Raw genomic sequence first — 21,380 nt, forward strand, 5'->3', positions numbered from 1 at the left:
CCATACTGTATCACTTATATGTGGAATCAAAAAAAAAAAAAAGGACATAAATGAACTTATTTACAAAACAGAGACAGACTCACAGACATAGAAAACAAACTTACGTTTACCAGGATGGAAAGGGGTGGGCAGGGATAAACTGGGATTTTGGGATTTGCAGATACTAACTACTATGTATAAAACAGATAAACAGCAAGGTCCTACTGTATATATATTTGATACCTTATAATGGACTATACTGAAAAAGAATATATATATATGCATAAATGAATCACTACACTGTACACCAAAAATTAACACAACATTGTAAACCAACTTTACTTCAATAAAAAATAAATAAAGCTTCCTAAATTTTGAAAGACAGCATTTAAAAAAAAAGTGGGGTGGGGGATAGCCATTGACAAGAAAAAGATATATGCAATACATACATTTAACAAAAGGTTTGTATTTGGACTACATAAAGAACTCTTTATAATACTGAGATATTAACTCAGTTAAAAATAGGCAAAAATTTTGAACAGACAATTCACAAAAGAAAAACAAATGGCAAATGTGCAAATGAAAATATGCTCCACTTCATTGGGGAAACTCATATTAAAACCACAAGATATTACTATCACCCACTAGAATAGCTAAAATTAAAAAAAGAAATAATACCAAGTACTGCAAGGATGTGGAACAACTGGAAATTCCCTACTTTGTTGGTAGATATGCAAAATAATATAGCACTTTAGGCAACTTTGGCAATTTTTTAATAAATATTCACTTACTACATGACCCTGCAACCCCCGAGGTATTTACACAATAAAAATTAAAAGAGGGAGGGTATAGCTCAGTGGCAGAGTGAGCTGCTTAGCATGCACGAGGTCCTGGGTTCAATTCTCAGTACCTCCATTAAAAATAAATAAACCTAATAACCTCCCCCACAAAAGTAAAACAAACAAAAAAATAAAAACTTTAAAAAAAATTACCAGAGTGGTATAAAAATTAAAATATGTATCTGCACAAAGCCTTGTTGTAAGTGTTTGTGACTTTTTCATGATAACTTTTATTCATAAAAACTCAGAGCCAGACACAACCCACAAGTCCATCAAAAAGTGAATGGTAAAAAAAATTGTCATCACTACAGTGGAATACTACTCAGCAGTAACAAGGAACAAACTATTGAGATTAAAAAAAATGGATAATTCTCAAAAACATTATACTGCGCAAAATAAGCCAATCACAAAAAAAGTACATAGTGTATGACTTTATTTATAGAAACTCTAGAAAAGACAGATTTAATTTAAGGTGACACAAAGCAGATCAGTGTTTACCTAGGGTGAGAGGAGTGGACTGACTTCAAAAAGCCAATTGGCAGCTCAATGGAAATGTTCTATATCTTGTTTGTAGTGGTGGTTAAATGGGTGTATATGTTCATTGAAACTCATTAAATTGTACACTTAAAATAGGTACATTTTATTAAATGTAAGTTATACCTCAACAAAATTAAACTTTTTTTTAAAAAATACATTCATATAAAACAGTGATTATTACAAAAAGCTAGACATTGAAAAATTAGCTCTCTCCCACACCAAATGTCCAGGCCTCCAAATATCCCATCTCCCTACCCAAAAGTAACCACTATTCCCAGTGATTTTATGCATTATTCAAAATCGCCTGTGTGTGTGTGTGAATATACCTCTCTACTGATATCTGTGCATGGATATTTATGTAGCTATACATACACAAATACACATTTTTTGTGTGTATATATATACATATATACTTTTTGTTTACATGCAATTAGGTATCTTTTATATTACAAGATATAGGAGGAGGCAGTTAAGACCCCAGAACAACCTTGACCAATGCAGGACAGGCTTCATTAACAAATGCCCCAGCCTTCCTTCTTACCAAAACAGACAATTCTGGGAGACATTCTGTGTGTTTTCCAAAGGTTTGGACTTATTTGGGCTTCCCTTAGCTATAGCAACAACTCAGTATACACCCATTTTTTTTTTAATTGAAGTATAGTCAGTTTACCATATTGTGTCAGTTTCTGGTGTATAGCATAATAGTTCAGTCATACATATACACACATATATTCATTTTCATATTCTTTTTCATTATAGGTTACCACAAAATATTGAATATAGTTTCCTGTGCTATGCAGTAGAAACTTCTTGTTTATCTATTTTATATATAGTAGTTAGTATCTGAAAATCAAACTCCCAATTTATCCCTTAATAACCTAAATGTCCATCGACAGATGACTGGATAAAGAAGTTGTAGTATATTTATACAATGGAATACTACTCAGTATACACTCTTTATCTGCATTTTCTGTCTTACTCTCTCATTTATTTTTCCTGGGATCACTTCCTAAATAAACTACCTGCACCAAGTCCTTGTCTGAGGCTCTCTTTTCAGGGAACCCAAACCAAGACACACGCATCTTATTTTTCACTTAATACATTTTGTAGGTTGCACCATGTGAGCCCATATGATCTGCCATGTTGCATCTCATGTATACTCCACTGTATGGATGTACCATGGTTTTTATAACCATCCCCCTTTCAGTGGATATTTAGGTTGTTTATAGTCCCTTGCTGTTGAAGACAATGTTTTTTAAAAAATCCTTATGCACACATCTTTGTAAGATAAACTTCTAGAGATGGAACAGATAAGGCTAAGGGTGACCACCATGGCCATGGTGGTCTTTAAACAGGAAGCATCCCTGATACGATTCACCTGTACACTCTTACCTGTACTACATAGTATAAACACAGTGTGCATTAATGCACAGCTATCCCCATCAGAGTTGATGCAAGGCTGTAGTCCTACATCCTAAGGCCCCTTCTGCTCAACTCTTTTTCCCGCTTTTCTATGGATCAACCTGCCATTTTGCCGTGAACTTAAATACAGTCAGGAGGAAGCCTGAGACAAAGAGAGTAAGAACACAAGGTAAAACACAGAGAAATGCACAGAGGGAAAACACACATAATACATAAAACCACTCACTGACTGCGAGGAAATTTAAAAACCCGTCCTCTTATTTGCGTAAGGAGTAAAGAGCACTGGACTAGGAGTCAGGAAGTTCTAGTTCTCTCTCAGACAAAGCAAGTGGTGTCCTTGGATAAGGCAGTCTCCCTTTGCCTCAATTTCCTCATTTGTAAAATGAAGAGGTAGACCTAAATCATTCTTTCTGAAGCCCTCCTCACCTTGATATTCCAAATTTCTGCAACCCAGGCAGGTTGTATAAATGACTACCTTATTTACCAAGGTGTCAACCCAGCCACCATCTGTTAAAACCTCCTCTCCCAACCACAGGCAGACACTAGGAAATACAGGCATCCTTGGAGATACTGCAGGTTCGGTTCCAGGACACCATAATAAAGCTAATACCACAATAAAGCAAGTCATACAATGTTTTTGGTTTTCCAGTGCATATAAAAGTTATGTTTACACTATACTGTAGTCTATGAAGTGTGCAATAGCATTATGTCCAAAAAAAAAAAAAACAACAAAGTACATACCTTAATTAAAAAACACTTTCTGCTAAAAAATGCAAAACAGCATCTGAGCCTTCAGCAAGTTGTAATCTTTTTCAATAATAACACCAAAGATCACTGATCACAGATCACCATAACAAATGTAATAATAATGAAGAAGTTTGAAATATTGCAAGAACTACTGGAATGTGACAGAGACACAAAGTAAGCAAATGCCGTTGGAAAAATGGCACCAATAGACTTGCTTGGCTCACAGTTGCCACAAACCATCAATTTGTTAAAAAAAGAAAAAAAAAGCAGTAACTGTGAATAAATACCAATAAAACCAGGTGTACCTGTACTGTGTGAGCTGTCTCCCACTTTAAATCACAACATAAAGGCAAACATCCTTGAGAACAGGGAACCATTTTCCTTTAACAATTGGTAGGAGCAGAGCACACTTTGGGAAAAATATCTTAGCCCCTCGGACAGCTGGAGCTGAGGTTTTAGGTTCAGAAAGACATGAATGCAAATCCTAGTTCCTCCATACATTAGCTAAATGGCCTTGACTAGTTCTTCTGTAGAAATGAGGCAAATAAAGCTGCTTTGTGGGGCTGCTGTGAGAACTAAGAGATGTTACATCGTGAACTTGTACTTCAAGCTGTGTTAGCTTCCAAAGAGATAAGAGAAAGTCAGCTAAAGCCCAGATGAAGTGGTTAACTTGCATCTGGGGGTCATGTTAAGCTGTATATCACACACACACACACACACACACACACACACACACACACACACACAGTTTTAAGAGCTATATACTTGCTGTAGACTCAATATTTATGCCCCCTATTCACATATTAAATCCTATGCCCCTGTGTGACACTATCAAGAGGTGGGGCCTTTGGGAGGTGATGAGGGTGGAGCCCACATGCGTGGGATTAGTGCCTTTATAAAAGAGGCCCCAGAGAGCTTTCTAGCCCAGCTGCCATCTGAGAACGCAGTAAGAAGATGGACATCTGTGAACCAGGAAGCAGGTTCTCATCAGACACCAAATCTTCCAGAGTCCTGATCTTGGCCTTCCCAGCCTCCAGCACTGTGAGAAATAAATTTTTGTTTAACTGCCACCCAGTCTGTGATGGTTTTGTTACAGCCCAAACAGCCTAAGGTAATACTAATGCTATATACCAATCGTTCACCATTATTTAACAACTCTGTTTCACAAATTTAACAAAATTCTGTTGCTATGAATATTTAGGGTATTTCAAATGCTTTATTTCTATTAATGAGTTGATGAATTATCTCTACTTACTCATCTTTGACAGCATCACTTAGTAGACCCTGAATAGATGTTAGACAACCAGAACTTTTGGAGGGGAGAGGGGCTGGATAATAAATGCATGAGACACAAGTGAGCCCCAAGTTCATCCAGAAAGTATTTGCTGAGCTTCTAGGTACCAGGCACCGTCCAGGCACACTTCTATACCACAGTGTTTCCCTGAATAGGTACACATGCGCCTCTTTTCATACAGTGGATCTGGTTTCATCATAAAAATTGGATTCTTATGAAATGGGAGACAAGAGACAAGAGCTAGGGTTTAAATATTACTAGGCCTCAGCCTCCCACAGACCAGAAAGCAAGAAGAACCTCTTCAGAGACATGAAAGGAGAGGACGGAGCGGTCTGGAATACAAAGGACCCCAGACTGAACATGGCATGTCCCAGTCCCTTCAGTCATCAGAGTGTGAGAGCCCAGCCACCTGGGTGCAGTTTCAACATAATTTATTCAACTCGTCGACTATTCACCAAGCATCAATTACAGCCAATAATAACTCAGCCGTCATTCAGTGAGGCCGACCAGAGTAGCAGTCAGGAGTACAGGCTCTGCCTTTAAAAGAGTGAGGTCAGCCGATGCGAAACAATCTGTGGGATAACAAGTGACAAGAGCAAGGGGCAAAACTGTAGCAATGGGTACCATGTACATAAAGAAGAGGGGACATACATATTTGTTTATGCACAGCATATCTCTGGAAGGAATCATAAATCCTGGTGAAAGTAGCCCTGTTTCTGGCCATGATGCAGTAATAGGAACCAGAGCCACCATCTGTCCTTAAACAGCTTAAAAAAAAAAAAAGAAGACAAAAGGAAACAACAGTTTCAGACATTGTGCAGCAGACAGTGCTGGAAGGGTCGCTGACAGCTGGAGAAGGAAAGGAAGGAGGCAGGCCCTACAACTGCCCCTGCTTACTGCCAGAAGGTCCTCTCCACGACCACTGGGCTCTCATGGCCTGAGTACGGGTCAGCTCACGCATGAGAAGCTACCAGAGGCTGGGAAAGAACCACCACAAAGCAGTGCCCAACAATTTCCCGACTTCACACCAGGCTGGAACTGGTTCATGTTCCTGCCAGCCCTAGAAAGACCTCATAATAAACTGGGCTTGGGGTAGAACCCTAGGAAGTGGGGACAAAATAGAACCTTGATGGAAAGACTGTTTTGGATTGGCATAATAAAGTGCAGAAGTGAGGCCTCTCGGGTAGATGACTCAGGGGCAGAAAAGGGGAGGTTGGGGATCAGAGTCAGGACTTGAATATAATTACCCGTTCACTGTACACTTTTTGTGCTGTTTGGAGTTTTTACTGTGTGTATGTATTCCTTTTTTTTAAATCTTTTTTTTTAAAAGGGGGAAGGCTCTGGAGTCAGGCTGTCCAAGTGAGAAGCTGGTTCCACCTCTTGTAAGCTGTGTGACTCAGCCAAGTCACTGAACCATTCCAAGCCTCAGGTTTCTCATCTGTAGAATGGGTTTCTTTAGATCATTGTGAAGATTACCTGAAATGTTTATATGAGAGCTAGCAGTACCTGGCATTTCTGCATCAATGTTGGTTTTGTTTCCCTCTAACCCATGTTTCTTTGGGGAGAAACATCCCTCCTCCACTCATCCATTGTGTCAGGTGACCATGACTCTATCCCCCAGCTCCAGAGATGGGCATGTTACTACAGTCTTAGAAGCTGGAGCCTTTGGGGTGATTAAGTCATAAGAATGGATCCCTCAGAAATGAGATTAGTGCCCTTATATGAGACCCCAGAGAGTTCCATCATCTTTTCTGCTACGTGTGGTTGTAGCAAAAGATGACCATCTAGGAAGTGGATAGATACAGAATCTACCAGTACCTTGGTCTTGAAGTTCCCAGCCTCCAAAACTGTAAGAAATAAATTTCTGTTGTTTCACCAATCACCATATTTCATGACCCTGGGATAGCAAGTAAATTGGTCTAATGAGAGTAGTGTCCAGAATTTTGCTGAAAATGTTGGGACAGAAACACCAACTTTTCACTAGGGTTGCTAAGTGAATAGACTGAAGCTGCTGATGGTCATTTTTAGGGTGCCAGCGTAAGAATGAAACCAAGACAGCGGAAAGTGAAGCCGAGAGCTGGAGAGAGACATGGTCCTGATGATGTCATTTGAGGACCAGGATCCAGTTATACCTAATGCCAGTTTTTGTCACTTGTAACCAGAAGAGGCCTGACAAATTCAGTAGGGATTATCATTATTCAATTCATTCAACAAGCACTGAGCCCAGATGAGGTGCCAGAAACTGTACCAAGAGCTAGGCATTCAAACATGGGATCCCTGCCTTAAAGAAGTTTATGGTCTAGTGAAGGAAACAGACAATTATGCAAATTGACAACTGCTAGGTTAGAGACATTCCCTGGGTGCTCTAGGTAAGACATCTACACCATCCTGGGGAGAGAGGCTAGACATCCAGAAAGACTTTGTGAGGAGTGATGCCTAAACTGAGGCTCAGTGGATGCCAAAGAAGTGGCCAAGAGAAAAGAAAAAGGAAGTTGGAGCATTCTAGACAGACATAAGGAGCATTCTAGACAAAGCAGATGTGTCCAGACATGAGGGGTCAGTGGAGATAGATTAGGCTAAAGAAATAAGCAAGAGAAAAAAATTATGAAACACTTTATGTCATGCCCCAGAGTTTGGACTTTGTATCCTGATCATTGTGGGATGTTATTCAAAGACTTAAAACAGGGGAGACATATGATCAGATTTTTGTGTGGAAAATAGATTAGAAAGCAAGATAGGTGAGGGAGACCAATTAAAAGGATATGAGAGTAATCCTTGCTTGAAATGATGAGGGACTGAGTTAAGACATTAGGAGTAGGGATGGAAAGCAGTGAAAGAATGAACTTGAGAAGTTTTAAGGAGAAAGATCGACTGGCCCTGATGCTGAAGTATAATGTGTATCAGTTTGAAACATTAAAACAAGAATAATAATTAACAATTTTATTGCACTTACTCCCCACCAAGTCCCATTCTAAGTGCCTTATACAAATTAACTCATTCAGTCCAGCACCATGAGGTAGACACTACTGAGATTTCTCATTTTACAGATGAGGAACTGGCCCACAGAGAGGCAAAATAACTCGCTTGATGTTTCACTCTAGCAAGTGGTATAACTGCAACCCCAATGGGGGCAACCCAAGACCTGAGCCTGTGCTACTGGCCTTGCACATGCACATCATCTAAAAGGAAGATGAAAAAGTAAGAGGAGGTGGCCAGGAAAATAAAAACAAATGACTGGGAAGGCAGAGGGACACCTGGAGAGCTCAGCATCACAGAAATAAGGAAGGTCAATGCCTGTTTCTTACCTCACCAGTAATTAAATATCCAATCATGTAACTGGAGGAAGACAGGCCGGGCTTAGCTGAGAAGAGAGTGGGAGGTACTTCCACACATATTATCTCCTTTGTTCTTCATGGTTCTGTAAAATAGGTGTTTTCACAGCCCCAACTTCTATATATGGAAACCGAGTCTCAGAGAGGTAAGGGGACTCCACAAGGTCACACAGCTGTTAAGTGACCCAGCCATTTCTCAGATCTGCATTCTGTGCTTGGTTCAACATGGTGCTGTCCTGGTGCCCAGGGCTGTACCAGAGTGGGAGGGAGGCATACAAGGGTGGTCACATCCCTGCTCCTAGTGGGTCTGTAATCTTATTGCTTATATGTGGCTGTAACAAATGAAAATATAAAGATCATGATAAGGCAGCATAAATGTGTGCGCTTGGGTAAGTGTTCCAGATTATGGGCACCCAGAGCAGGTAAGGAGGTGTTACAGAGCTGGAGGACATGGGTTGGGTACTGAATGACAGGCTGAGTATACAAACAGGCTGATACGGGGCAGTTCCACGGACTGAGCCCCCACCAGTGCTCTGAACCAGTGACTGGCATCTGCCGTTTCCACCTGTGCAGCATCTCTGCTGTGTTCTTTTCTTCTCCTTTGACTTTTCCTCCCCATTGGGAACCCATGTGGTTTGGATAGGGCCGGCCCAACTTCTCCTTCAGATTCCAGGGGCAGGCACCTAATGCCAGTCTGGTCAATCACTGGACCTCATTTCCCCCAACTCAGGGATTGGCTCTGGACCCAGTCCAGCCCAATGATCTCACACACAATCTCAGGTATGTGCTGGAAATTTTGGAAGGAGAAACCCTCTCCCTAAGATAGCTGGCTCTAGGAATGTTAGCTTAGAGATGCTGGGGCTACATTGTGGAGAGGTCTGCCTGGGAGTGAAACCCACACTGAAGAAAGGGGACAGGAGGGGGAGAGATCCAGTAATAATATTTGGGCCCCTGGATCCAGCCACGCCTGCCTCCAACCATCCCTGGACTCTTCAGTTACTCCAGCTAATAAATTCCCTTTGTTGTTTATGCCAGTTTGAGTTAGGGTTTCTGTCACTGACAGGTGAGAGGGGTCTGACTGACAGAGACCCACAGAAGTGATAAACTCCAGTAATCAAAAGATGGGGTCTGTCTGCCTTCTCCATAGCATAGGAGTTGGAGGGGAGGTATAGTGAAGTAAGGTCCATAAAAGAGACAAGGGCTTCCGTAGAGAGTGAAATAGGTATAGACTTCACAGAAATGGCTTTAGTTTCAAATATATCTCAAAAGGTAGATAACATTTTATCAACAACAGAAGGTATATATTGGGGATGCAGATATGATGGTTTCACGGGATCAGAAAGATGTTCCTCCTCCAAGGTCTCTAGAAATGTTTGGATCCCAGGGAGACCAGAGCAGGCTCTCAGGATGTAATGAAGCAGGTAAAGAGCTAAGTGTCCAGGTAAAAGAGGAAAGAGGCGACTCTGTTCTCTGGCCCCACCCTGCAGCCAGGAGATCGTATCGTGTCCTCTGAGCCTGGATCCCTCCTCCTCTCTGCTCCTGCCGAGCCCCGGAGAGACGAGACAGATCCTCACGCAGGCACCTGCTTCAGGAGGAGCTTCCCAGCCAGGGGCCCCACGAAGAGTCCCAGCCCCGCAGACGGGGAGTCATCCACATTTCCTGGGGGCGCACAGCTCCCCTCAGCCGGGTCCCCTGTGGTGCCTCACAGCACCTCGCAGCAGCCGCAGCCAACGAGGGGATGTGTCCCTGCTGCTTGAGTTAATTACAGTAATTATACCTGCTCTCTCTTCGGCTCTTGTTCCCTTTGTTCCCAGTTTCCTGCCCGCTCATTTGCAAATCTAATCGCTCTGTGGATTGATTTTTTTAAAGAGAGAAGGGGATGAAGAGACAAAGATAGGGAGCAGAGAATGTGGGAGAGAAAAAGTGGGGGTGGGAGTGGGCTGGGAAGCGAGGCAGAGGGATAGAGGTGGGGAAAGCAGCTGAGAACATCCAAGAAGGGAAAGACTGTAAGAGCACCTAGCACAGGTGTGCAGGTGTCACGGACGTGGGTTGGGTACTGAAGGACAGGCCGAGTATAAAAACGGGAGGATAAGGGGCATTTCCAGGGACTGAGCCCTCACCTGAGTGCTCTGAGTCTGTGACAGGCATCTGCTGTTTCCACCTGTGCAGCATCCCTGCTGCGTTATTTCCCTTTAAATTTTCCTCCCCATTGGGAATCCATGTGGTTTGGGTAGGCCTGGCCTCACTCCTCCCTCAGATCCCAGGGGCGGGCTCTTGATGCCAGAGTAACCCCCAAGGCCTAGAAGGTGGAATCGTGGAGACCACCATCTCCAGAGCCCTCAGGCCTTTCTGGAGAGTCCCCAGTTTCTCCCCAGACCCGGCTGGTCTGGCCCGAGTGACAGGAAAGGGAAGGGCCCCAAATTCCAACAATACCAGCAGATGTCCCTGCTCTTTAAATATTGTTCTCCCAGGTATCTGTGGGATTTGGGGCATCCAGAACACCTGCCCGGTCCTTCAACAACAGATGGCTGAGAGGTGGGAGCCGGGGAAGCAGAAGGCGGAAGGAAGCAGCAACTCCTCAGTAGGAAAATCTGAGAGCTGGGTGGTGGGTTTTCCTCTCTCACCCCAATCACACCCTGGAGACTCCTAGGAAACATCTTGGCTGTGAAATTGTGATTTATAGTAAGAAATATATGTTTGGTCTTCATTCTATTTCTGGCACAGAGCTCCTAAAACCCTCGGAATGTCCTAAGTGATAAGAGTCATAAAGGTGTCTCCATGTTCATAACAAACCCCTTTCAATTACACCTAAGTGTATGTTAATGCGGTGACTCTTGGAAAGCACCTAAGGATGGGGGCTGCATGCCAGGAAAACCACAGTGCGTATTGAGGTTGACACTTTCAGTCCCACCTCCTGGCTTCCAGGGTGGGGAGAGGGACTGGAGGTTGAGTCAGTTGTCAGTGACCAATGGTTTAATCAATCATGCCTGTGTAATGAAGCCTGTAATAAAACCACAAAAGGAGGGGGTTCAGAGAGCTTCCAAGCTGGGGTACCGGAACCCTTCCATGTGCCACTGCGCTGGGCCCCAGTCCTCACGAGAACAGAAGATCCTTTGTTTGGAACCTCACCTTACGTATCTCTTCATCTGGCTGTTGATTCATATCCTTTGACACTCTTTGTAACAAACTGGTAATCTGGTGAGTAAACTAGTTTCCTGAGTTCAGTGGGTAGCTCTAGAAAATTAACCAAGCCCAAGGAGGGGGTCATGGGAACCTCTGGTTTACAGCCAGTTGGTCACAAGAAGCACAGGTAACAACCTGGACTTGTAACTGGCATCTGAAGTGGATGGCAGTCCTGTGAGACTGAGCCCTTAACCTGTGGAATCTGATGCCATCTCCAGGTGGACAGTGTCAGAACTGAGTTAAATTTTAAGACACTCAGCTGGTTTTGAAGAATTGCTTGGTGTGGGGAAGTAACCCACACATCAGCACTGGTGACCAGAATCAAAGCTCAAGGTTGTTCAAATGTGCTCTGAGGAGTGCTGAGTTTCCATGGAGAATCTCTGTGGGGAAAGGGTCAAGTGGGCATGTACACCACTAATACCCCTTTCAGTGACCTTTATTCATTTCACATATTGGGATCCACCTGAAATTCCGTTTGAAAATAAAATGTATTAAAAAGGAAAAGAATCCCCTACTACAGAGGGATAGAAAACAGCAGACCTACGTCTGAACAACTTCTTATCTGTCAGGGAGGGGAAACGGAGACCTAAATAGATCAAGTGGCCTGTCCAAATCACATGTCAGTCAAATCATAGGCCTTTTAAGTCATAATTGAGGGAGATTTTCACCACCCCATGTTGCTTGTCAGTGTGTCAGGGGGATACCAGGGATTTTGCCAAAGCTCTTGACTCTTCCTAGGACCCTCCGAAATGAGGGGAATGTGGCTGATGGCACTATCCTGCCAGAAGCCCTCAGTGAATCCAGGAATCCTTGCTCCTCGGTCCTCTGGATGACCCCAATAGGTGGAGTGTGTTTCCTAGAAAAGGCTATCACTATATTTCCAATCCCACGTGCTCTTAGAACCTAGCCACCACCAACACCAACACCCCATCAAAAAGTAGAATCTATTTCTTCTCCTCTTGACACCAAAAGGGCCTTTGTGATTGCCACAAAGAATAAAATATGGCGGAAGTGATGCTGTATGACTTCCAAAGTCAAGTTAGAACTAAGGCAATGCAGCTTCTACTTGCTTCTCTCTTTTGGGAAGCTCACCATTGGTACCCAGCCACCATGCTGTGAGGAAACCCAGGCTACAAGGAGAAACCACGTGGAGGTGTTCTGACAAAGGTCCCAGCCAACAGCCAGCATCAACTGTCAGAAATGACAGCAAGGAAACCTTCAGATAATCCTAAACCCAGATGTTGAGTCATCCCCCACCTGTGAGTCTTCCAGCTGAGGTCCCAACATTGCGGAACAGAAACAAATCATCTCCTCTGTTCCCTGTTCAAATTCCTGACTGACAGTCCTGACTGAGCAGTTACTTTATGCCACTAAGTTTTGGCATAGTTCATAACATGGCAATGGATGGCCAGAACAGACAGTATGCAGAAGCTGGAGCAGATACTCCCCATGTGAAGTTAGATCCAGTTAAGCAAGCAACCACAACCAGGGATCCCAAGAACAGAGTTGATGCCATGAATCCAAGTCTTCAGTTATTATTTGGATTCACCCCCAGCACTTTCAATTAATTCTCAAGAGAAGGTCAGAGTTCAGGTAAGTGTGGAGGCAGAAGTGGGAATGGCAGTGGTTGTCAACTTCCTACAGTGGATTTAGACAGTGTTTACTAAGAACCGACCATGAGTCAGACACAGAACAGAGTCTCCGCCCTATAGGAGCACAGTGTAATTGGGGAGGCAGACACAGCCACACTCAGAAGTAATTATAATGCAATAGGTTAAGTTGCTGTTAAAAAAATAAAAGTACTTTGGGAGACTTTAGAAACAGGAATGTCAGCCTCAAATATTTCGTATCCTGGGATGGTTCCTATCCACTCATAGGTATAAATGATACTCTAAATCCCTCAGTCCAATCCTTGGAATAAAAGGTATGTGGTACACCCTTGTTCAGAAAAAGTCAAGAGCTTAATAAATTTATTTTCATATTTTGTATAACCCTGTCGAGGCAAATGTAATTTGTCCCCAGAAATCCACTCTCCAGAATAATAAGACCCTCAATTTTTTGCTAGGTTAATAGCCACCTAGAATGAGGATTACATTTCTCAGCCTCCCCCTCCTTGAAGGTATATGTGGCTTAGTGACCAGAGGGATGTCCAGTAGGTGATACATGAAACTTCTGAGTTGCATCCTTAAAAGGAGGGGACATGCTCATCTTAGCACCATAACCACCTCCTTCCTAGCTGGAATGAGGATGTGGTATTGAGCTATTTTAGACAATAAGATGAGAGAGATGCCTTAGAAATGGCAGAATGTAGTTCCCTTGCACTTTGGAACCCCATTCCAGCTATAGTTACCTAGTTGATCATGAAAAATAAACCCTAGTCTTGTTGAAGGCATTATTATTTGAGGGGCCTCTGTTACTAAATCAAATCCTACCCCAAAAGTCTATTAACTATTAGCTTTTTATTCCCGTGTGCGCGCACGCGCGCACACACACACACACACACACACACACACACACTGTGGTCCAGGCCCCAACACTCAAGAATTAGTTGAGGACTTCGTTGTTAAATGAGATCAATTGCACATTACTAGCATCACTGGTCCCTGCTGCCTGGAGCACCAGCTCACAAGAGTGCAAGAGCAAGCTTTCCCACAGAGTTCTGGTGCCCCTAAGGGCACCTTGCGTTATGTCAAATGATATGCAAAGTAGTACTTTCCTGGAGACCATTTTGCTCAAAGATTTGGTGAAAGGGGCTTTGAACTGTTTATCTCCTAAAAGGTTTTGTCACATGCACAAGACAGAAGCAGCAAAATTCCCCTTTCCTGTGTCAGCCAATCTTGTACTTTTCGTGAACACCAGGAAAGCAGGAAATGTCTATGTGCAGTGAGTGATTGAAAAAGTTGTTCTTTTTGTGTTATCAGGGAAACATCAGCAGTATCCTAGTGGACTAGGCTATTACTTTAGGGAGAGGAGATTAAGCCAGCCTTTCCCTAAGTATACTCTGCTGATGGATGTTACACGGAAGAAAGAAAGAAAAGGTTTCATGGAAAATGAGTTTGAGAAAAGCCAGATTTTTTTAAAAAGACAAACAAGCATTTTTACAATCGGATTTCTCAGGGTTTTCAATATGGTGATTTGCATTATGAATCTCCAGCAGGGGGATCTGACGTGCAGAGGTGCCCATGGTGTGCCTTCACATGGACAGTTTCATGGTGGAGCATTTTCAAGGACCTCACTTGCTGAGTTATGGAAGTGTGACTGTGGTCATTGTTGGTCATGTCTGCCAGAGCTGAGGACTGGGAACATGTTTTTAACCTATTAAATTCTGGAGAGAGTAATGTGCCAAACCAACCCCTCTGATATTTTGCCCTTTTTCTTTCCACTTCCCCCTCTCTATCTGTGATGGTTAGTTTTATGTGTCAGCATGGCTGGGCCACAGCTCCCAGTTATCCAATCAAACACTAATCTAGGTGTCATGTCCAAGGGGTTCTGTAGATGTAGTTAACATCTACAATCAGATGACTTTAAGTAAAGATTATCCTTGATAATGTAGCTGAGTTTCATCCAACCAATTGAAAGCCCTTGAGAGTAAAACTGAAGTTTCCCTGAGAGAGAAGACACTCAGCCCGTAGACTGCAGCAGCAGCTCCTGCCCAAGAGTTTTCCAGCCTGCTGGCTTGCTCGGCATTTGTAAATTTGTAAATTTGTAAATTTTGGGCTTGCCTACAACAAATAAGCCAATTCCTTGTGTGTGTGTGTGCATGTGCAGGGAGGCACGCAGCAGGAAGGAAAGAAAGAAGGGAGGGAAGAAGGAAGGAAGGAAGGAAGGAAGGAAGGAAGGAAGGAAGGAAGGAAGGAAGGAAGGAAGGAAGGAAGGAAGGAAAGAAGGAAGGAATTCCTATGGTTCTGTTTCTCTGGTAGAACCCTAACTGACAGACTATTCAAACAGAGCAGGAAGTAGCACACAGACATTCCTGGCTAATTCTTCCCAGAGTATGAGCCTTTGTTGTACTTAGCATTGTGGAGGAGAGAAGTGGAAGGAAATCTTTGTGCAGAGACAAAGGGCATTGACCAAAACAAGAAGGAAGCAGGATTTTCCATAGACCATAAAGAGATCCTCTAGGACTGGGAAAAGAAGAACAATTCAAAGATTAGAGATGTGTCTGTGAGGCTTTAGGAAAAAGGGCACCCGTGCCTAGCTTTCCAGGACCCAGGGGAAGTGGCCAGACTGCAGGCTGTGGCTACATGGTTCTTCCAGGCCAAAAGGACCAAACAAGGATTCCCATACACCAACCCTGGCCCAGAAACATGCGATCTGAAGGGGTCATGTGGACTAGATTCTCGAAGGCCTGAAATAGCCCTGAAAATAGGAGAATCCTAAAAGGACTAAGGTTAAGGATAAGGACTAAAAATAGAAATTACATTTCTTCAAGCAAAAATAGAGATGTGCTTCAGATTCACAATAAAGAGTTTATCACGTTATGATCCAGTAGTGTTTTCTTGTTGTTTTTTACATCTGATCACTCATAAAAAGTCTACCTCTTCCAAGTCATTTCAATTTCCCATCTGAATTGAGCCATGCCAACTATTTTTGTTTACCAGAGTAAGCCAAAGCTAACCCCCACATACTGTTAGAGTAAATTTCTCAATAATAAAAAGTTCCAAAAATTCTGGAATTTTGTACATGTCTTTTCCAAATGTAACATTATGAAATTTGCACTGAAATTCAAAACTTGAACAGATAGATAAAATCCAAAAGTTTGAAACATTAACTTGAAAATCAGATGTTCAGAACATTCCAAAAATCATCCAAGGTGGTGACCAACTTGGTGTTGTCCTTTAGGCTGCCATCAATGCCCTTTTAATGACCTTGACAGTGACAGTGAGCCATAACCAGCAGTCAGTCTTAAAAGTGTAAACTTTACCTAGGTCCATCATATGGGTTTTGTTGTTATAGAAAGACAAATCAACCTAAACTTCGCTGTTTCTTGTGTGAGAAACCCCCGAGCAATGGTTGCATGTAACACTCTCTCTGGAAGTAACATTCAAAAACAGAAAGCAACCTTTGAAAGAAAATCTCCAAAGTTTCTCCACCGAAAGAGGAGAAACATTAGCTACAATCAATATAATGAAAAACAAAATCAAATAAGCAAATCTGAATACTGTTTGAAGTCCTCTGTGGGATCAGGTTCAGAACTGTCTGGGAAGGTGAAGCTCATGTTAACAACAGAAAATGCAGTACAACTTCGCTCTCCATATTTTTGTCCCAACCTCTGTTCAGAGAAGCAGCCAAGCTAAGAAGAGTGGTCTTACTAAATTTACCCATACAGGCAGATATTGATACACTCAAAAGCATACTTCAACAGTTGGTCAAGAAACTAGAGATAACTGAGATCTCTTTGCTTTATTTTTTAACAGTCTTACAGCATTTTTTCTGTTTATAAAAATAATGCAGACTTATGGGTGGAATCACCTGAGTAGAGCAAGAACATAGATTCTGTCTCTTCAAGTACACAATGAAATAAAGCAAAACAGGTGAAACAAACCAGCAAAAGGTCAAGAGCAGCAACCAACGAAGAAATGGAGTAGAACCTTATACCACAGAATTCCAAAATGGTAGCCAAGAAAAGAAACACAATGTACTAGTATGATCAAAATGACTGTTTACATCATTTTTGACATGAGTAGAATGTAGGAAAGTAAATGAGTCCAAAGATTCCTGAGAATTCTCACAAATACTCTACAGTTTGAAGAGGCATGACCTGAGAGAGTAAGCAGACAGACCTAGGGAAAGCTATGGGAAAATTCCAGGGAACAGAAGCCCCTCCATCCGACAGTGGAGCCTCTGCAGAGGCAGAGGGCCACTGGAGCTTACCGTCTTTCTAAGGAGAGAGATAACAGAAAAAAGAAAGATTAGAAACCCAATCTAACAGTCAAGAAAAAAAGTAATCCAAGGAACAGAACTAGATCCCCAAAAAAGTTTTATCCTATAGAAGAACTTAAAAAAATATAGACTCAATGAACAGGAGATGACAGAGCAATAAAATGAAAATACAAGGAATTTCACAAAGCTAAGGAAATAAGTTGTGAACCAAAATAAACTTATTACAAATCTAAAAAATAAATTAGAAATAGCTGAATGGAATGAAACAGACTCAGCTGAAAAATAGAACTAATAGATTTGGGGGAAGGCCTGATATATTCACAGTGAATGAGTGAAAAATAAAATGGAGATTAAAGCAATTAGATAGGGAATTACAGATGTAGAGGACAAAGACTGTCAAATGTAAGAATGATTGGTGTCCTTAAGTTTTAAAAATAGAAATCAAGAAATATTCTGAAATATAATACAAGAGAATTTCATTGAAATGAAGGAAGAATCAGCAATTCAAAATAACATATCATATAGAAAAAGAATAATTATTTCCAGAATAATAGACATCAAGATATAGCCTACTTAAGTTATTGAACATCTAAGAAAATGATAACCAAAATAAATAAGTCATGATTGTTATCAAGAAGGTACATCCTAGTTAAGTCATTGGACTTCAGAGATAAAGAAAGAATAAACAGAATAAGCAAGAAGGAAAACATCAGACTGGTTCCAGACTTCTCACAGCTACATTCAATACCAGAAGACGGTTAGGCGGTTGTCTACAAAGGTCTAAGGGAAAGCAAATTTGACATAACTGCAAATTACAACAGATTGTTGTGCAAACGTAAGGTCACAGTCAGATGTTCTCAAACATGACAGTACAAAGGCAATAAGGCACCCCAGCACCTTCTTTTAAAAACTACTCAGTGAAATAAGAAGACCAGGGCAGTGAGTGTGTTAGAAGAAACTTCCAGGAAAATACCCTAAAAGAAGCTTTAGATCTCCAGCCCAGGAACCCATGTGGAGATGTTCCCTTCTCTGGAGGAAAAATGAGACCAATAGACCTGAGCCTTGTTTTCAGGAACTGGGTTTCAAGTGCATCTGCATGGCAGCAAGATGGGAATATCTGCAAAGCCTGTAATTGATGCCTCTTTGTTTGTAATCTTGCTCACCTGGTCACTTTCATATCACTTTCTGATATAAAACAAGGCAAAATGAAACTGGCATTGGATTTCACTCTGGACTTAAAATTTCTGCCCTGAAGAAAAATTAAAACCATGGAGGACCCTTCACTTGGTGGGAACAACTTCACTGCAAACCCTGCTGTCTGCTCCCAGCCACTGCATAACCAGGCCCAGCTCTGGAGTCCAGGACCTTTCAGACAACTCCAGAAACAAGGCTGGAAGTAGGGTGGCTGGCAGTGTCTAGACACTGTCTGGGTGCTACGTTTGATCGGGAACAAAGGGCATGTGAAGTCCTTTTCCCCATCTGTCTCTTGAAGTGCTGAAATTGCCACCTCACTACAAGAAAAGAGAATTACAGCATGTCTGGCCCGACAGAGAGGTATTTATTGCAAGCTGAGACATCCCCCCAATACCCTGAGTGCAGGAACTGGCCCCTAGAACGTGCCCCAAGAATGACATGCATGTACCAGTCAAATTCTCCTCTGAAGCAATCTCCTGCTCGCTGCCAGATGAGAGTGAGGGACAAGGACCTAACTGGGGAGGCAGTGTAGCAGAGTGGTTAGGATGATGCTCTTGGCATCAGAAGGCCCAGGTTTTTATCCCCTCTGCAATTTCCTGTGTAACTTCAGGCAATTTCCTTTAACCTGTCTGTGCTTCAGTTTCCCCATCTGTAAAATGAGGCTAGTTGTAATACCTACTGCGTTGCAACCTACTACATAGGCATAGGCATAGGCATAGGTAACTGCATAGGCAGTTATGAGGATTAAATGTTAATCCACGTAGTGCACTTAGAAAAGCACCTGGCACACAGTAAACTCAATAAAGTGTAAGCTGTGAGTATTAACTCTGGGAGAGAGTAATCTAGAAGGGCTTACACATGACCCACACCCCAAAGCCACCCTGTGCAAGGAGGCTTCTCTGCCCAAAAGCTGGAAGCACCCCAAAGCCACCCTGTGCAAGGAGGCTTCTCTGCCCAAAAGCTGGAAGTCTTCTGAGAAAATAAAATTGGGTGCAAGGGGCTAGGGTTTCCTCCCTGGGCTCTTGAGAGCACCCTATGCCCCACCCCTGATTCAGCATGGGCCAGAACCACATCCTCTCTCTTAAGGCCTGGTTGACATCAAGTATCATCCTTTTTAACTAGAGTTTTATCCTTTACAAATGGACCTCTTACATGCATTCATGCTATCCTCATCACAGTGGTGCAGATGAAGTACAGTTATTCCCATTTTCAGATGGGAAGACTGAGCCCCAGCACAGTCAGTGACTTTCCCAACTTCACAGAGCTTACAGTAGGTAAGCTGGGATGCAAACCAATGCCCCCACCCTTGTATATAAGTCACTGTCCCTCATTCTCTCTCTCTCTGTGTTTTCCTCTAGGATGTCTAGCCGTCTCTTTCCTCCTGTTTTCCTCTGTGGTTTTTATTTCCTCAATCTCTTTATTCTTCCTTCCCAGTTCAGACCTCAGATTCCCCACAAACCATCTATAACAAAGGAGAGAGCTTAGGGCAAAGAGCAGCGCAGGTGACAAGCCTGACTCAGGGTTGGGTGCTGTGTGCAGAAATGCAGGACAAGTTTGTTACTCCAGGAAAGAGCAGAAGCGCTGCTCATCATAGGGAGAGAGAGAAGCAACCACTGCAAAAAGCAGCCCGTCAGCCACCCTGTCCTGGTTCCCATTTCCCTCCTACCCTCATTCTGTTCTGATCATTCTCCTGGAACCACCACTCATTCTTAGGGGAGAGAACCCCAAAGAAATGAGGTGGTAGTGGTAGCTCTAAAGGGAAGAGAGAAGCAGGCCGTACCCTGGGCAGAGAAGTGGCTCTGGCAGCTGCAGAAGAGAAGCTCCATGCGGCACCCTGCATCAAGGGAACTGTTGTCTGCTTAGAAGAGGGGAACAAGGGCCACTGCCACTCAGAGCCTCGGAAATGGTAGTCCTAGCTGCTCCTCTTTTTCCCTCCCCACAGTAATGACCACCTAATACCTACTGGGCAGGGAAAGGGCGCCACCTCCTGGCCACACATGAATTTAAGCCCAGTACAGGTAGGTGACAACCACATCACACCTAAAGGGCAACATTTCAGCACAGACCTCAGTGCCCTACACCACAGTCATCCATGGCTCCTTCTAGGCTTCGGGAGTTAGCAGAGTCCACTGAGCTATGGCATAAGGATGCCGCCTCCACTCAACAATTAGAGTCAGCAAGCTCACTAGCCTTGCTGTACGGCCATGTTTAACTGGGCAACTATCTAAATAGTGTCTTGAACTGGCCATTTTTTTAATACCGGGGAAAGAGAAGGTACTGATACTACTCAGAAGGTAAATTCTCATAAACTCAGGGCCGTGGAGGCAATGGTGAATCATTAGCCTTGACTGGCCACCCAGCGTCCTCCAGCCAGCCGAGTCTGTGTTCAACCATGGAGGAAAAGAGTGAAATAAAAGACATTCTGAGGTGCTTAAAATAGAGCAACAAAGGTTATGTCTGAAAGACAAGATGTAATTAGGGATTATGTAATTTGATCAGAATATCCTTGATATCACGTTAAATCTCTTCTGGCTTTCAGACCTTCTGCTTCTACATGCTTTCAAAGTATATTCTAACACAAGCAAAGACAGCAGCATCCTCCTGGCCCGTGGTACAGACCAGGGGGTAAATGTGTAGACTCTGGTTTCCCCAGTGTCAGCACCATGTGACACCATCAATACAGCATGACCACAAAGGAGCTAGTGACAACATGGAGACAATATGGGGACTAAAGAGCTGAATTCAAATCCTGGCTTTCCTATTGGAAAGCTTTTTTGCTTTAGGGAAGTCAGAATAAATCTCTCTAGTCTCAGTTTTCCATTTGTAAAATGGGATGATAATTCCTGCCACACCTACCTCCCAGGGATGGTATATGACCCAAATGAGATGAAGTAAAAATAATAATAATAAGGAAGGAAACTAATGTTTATGAAACGTGTATGTACCTTTGCTGCAGTGGGCTAAGTCCTT

At 42.8% G+C, this 21,380-nt stretch overlaps 1 protein-coding gene across 1 annotated transcript in view; it reads right to left on the reverse strand.

Moving 5' to 3' along the window:
• The window catches only part of NRXN3 (neurexin 3), a 1,655,134-nt gene that overhangs the window by 1,569,492 nt on the left and 64,262 nt on the right, over nt 1-21,380 (reverse strand). The gene's annotated exons all lie outside the window — the stretch shown is intronic.

Source organism: Camelus bactrianus, chromosome 6 (genome assembly GCF_048773025.1).
Source record: "Camelus bactrianus isolate YW-2024 breed Bactrian camel chromosome 6, ASM4877302v1, whole genome shotgun sequence".
NCBI lineage: Eukaryota > Metazoa > Chordata > Mammalia > Artiodactyla > Camelidae > Camelus > Camelus bactrianus.